Genomic DNA, 2,978 nt, shown 5'->3' with positions numbered 1-2,978 from the left:
TTTTGTTTTTTTTTTTAATTTATAATTAATTTTTATTTATAATCTGATGTAGTTAGGCTTTTTTTAAAAGATTTGAGTTTGATAAATTTAGCTTAGGTGTCATCTTCTGATTGGTGGCACAAAATTCACCTTGACCTCCCTATATAAGTTATTCTCTATATGTATATGTATATAGTATATAAAAATAAATATATATATATATATATATATATATATATATATGGCCGGGTATATATATATTATATATAACAATTTTACATATATATAACGTATTAATTGCTAATTGTTATAGTCATTTAACTGTACACCCCTCAATATTGCGAAGGACTAATCATAAGGAAATTTCCTTATGATTAAAGAGCATTATACTAGGCATATGATATGGGACAATAATATTAATCATGGTCAGTAAGATCTTGGCAAAGATATTGCATATATTTTGTAATCTTGCCAGCTGACCAAATCGATGTCAATATTGCAAGGAAATTGATTAAGTTCAATGTATGGAACATTAGCGTCTTTTGCAAAATTAGTAAGATGGAACCCTGCCCTTTGGACATAAATTGGATTAAATATTGGAAAGCATAAAAGTAATTAAGAGGGCATAAAGTTAAGCTTAGGAATTAGGATTGGTTACTCCCAAGTGTCTTAACTTGGCAGCAAGGTACATAGTCATGAATGGATGGATACAAAATATTCCACCATTAATTTGCATCCAAAAGTAATAATAATAATAATAAAAGGGTTAAATAATATTTTTAAGATGGACGTACATACTGATTTTTTGTGTAACTTATTTAAACTTTTGCTTTATTTGAGATAGTTCTTTATTGTTAATTTGTTAATTAATTAGGTAATTTGTGCTGTGTTATGATTGTTATTTGGTATGGACATGGTATATATGAACAACCATGTTGTTTTGATCAGTTATATCCAGAAGTAATTAACTTAGATTTATTTATTTAATTTGTTTAGTAATATATAATAATAAATGCATTTTAATTTAGACTTGTATATTGTTTAGGTTTTGCCCTATTAATACTTATAAATACTATACGACCAAAAACTTTGACAATAGGAAAAAAAAATAATAAGTAAATAAATTGACTTCATACCCTAGCTAGATTTATTTTATTTAACTAGGGTCCCCAACATCTAACAAATGCATATATATGAACTTTTGAGAAAAAATGATAGAAGCTGAATGTGAATGGAGAATGTTAACGGTTAAACAACATCAAATAATGTAAATTTGGAAGAAAAAAAAAAAATTAAAGTGCGTGAAGAAAACCCTAAAACCCTTTGTATGAGACACGTTTTCGTTAGCTTAAGTCCATGTTGCAGTCGAGGTTCGCGTCTGATATGACTCGAGTTAAGGATGTGCCAGACAAAGAGTCTCCAGCCCGTTTGGTGGTGAGATCATCGGAGGAGAGTGGATCAGGTAATGCAATTTTTTTTTTAGTTTGGGTTTTCTTGAATATATTATATCCTATATATACGAATTGGTATATATATATATATTGCATTGATGATGCTTATTATTTGTAGTTAGTGCATTTTTTGTTCTATTATAGTAATGTCATTTTGGTTAATATATATATATTAAAGTTGTTATGGTGCTATTTTTTTGTGTTTGGCTTAGGATCCTGATAAGAAAGGTACCTATTGCTTCCTGATTAATTGTTTTATCATCTCCAGGTAATGCGGAGAGGTTGGAGAATGAGGATGCTATTGACCTGAATTGAGCATTGTCTATGAGTTTGTAGTTGGTAAACCTATTATATATTTTGTTTTTGTTTTGTTGATGTTTAACGTTACATGTAATTATGTCTATATTCGTGGTAACATATATAGTTTGGTTGTATATGATTGACGTAGAAATTACATGTTTGTGATACATGTAATTATGTCTATATGATAAATAGCAAGTATTTTTTTATGGATGTTTAATCAATACTTCGTTTAGGGTTTAATGTGCATGGTAGTTCGTTGCATTAGGTATTTTTAGCGGATGATTAACGTGGTAGTTTGTTCCATCAAGTATCGTTTCATGAATATATAGTTTGTTAAATGTGTATTGGATCAATTCCGAAATTGTACAATAATAAATATTGTTATTTGATGTTCTAACTATTGATGATGGATATCTTTTCCCCAACATGTCATTAGTTTTCTCTCTAGACTCATAACCTAGAGGAGAAGAAAATATTCCCCTACCAATCTATGGTGGTGGTGATGCGTTTGGGTGGTGTTGTTAACTGTTTGGGCGACAAGGATTATCATGGCGGAGGATCTCTCGAAGTTATGGGGAAAACTATCACTAGACGAAGGAGAAACGATGGAAGTGGCGATCCAGCCACGGATGGTTGAAGGAGTGGTTTCACGAGGAAAATTTTGTGTAGTAGGGAAACTACTAACAGATCGCTTTGTTGGGAAAGACATCATCAAACGAACGTTGGTCAAAGGATGGCGTCCAACGGGTAGGCTTTCCTTCAAAGTACTGGGCGAGAATGTGTTTATTATGGAGTTTGAGAATGAATGGGATAAAGCAAGGGTGTTAGAGGGGAGGCCATGGATATTCGAAGGAAACCTTTTTTCAGTGGAAGATTTCAATGGTCAGTCCTCACCATCAGAAATAACTTTCGAGCAAGCGGCTTTTTGGGTTAGAATGTTCAACCTCCCCTTAGCATGCATGGGAAAAGAGGTGGGCCAACAAATTGGGGCCACAATGGGGATGGTGGAGGAAGTTGATACCGATGAAGGAGGAGTAGGCTGGGGAAAATTCTTAATAGTCAAGATCAGAATTGATTTAACCAAACCTCTGCCTAGAGGTAGGGTTATCAATCTCCTTGGAAAGCAATCGTTGATAGCTTTTCAATACGAGAAGTTACCAAAGTATTGCTTTGACTATGGGAAAATATGGCATGGGCGGATGGGCTATACGGTGTAAGGAGGAAATCGACCCAAGGAGATGGAGA

The sequence above is a fragment of the Corylus avellana genome, chromosome ca7, assembly GCF_901000735.1.
Source record: "Corylus avellana chromosome ca7, CavTom2PMs-1.0".
NCBI lineage: Eukaryota > Viridiplantae > Streptophyta > Magnoliopsida > Fagales > Betulaceae > Corylus > Corylus avellana.
The sequence above is the reverse complement of the archived record's forward strand: the minus strand, read 5'-3'. Positions refer to the sequence as shown.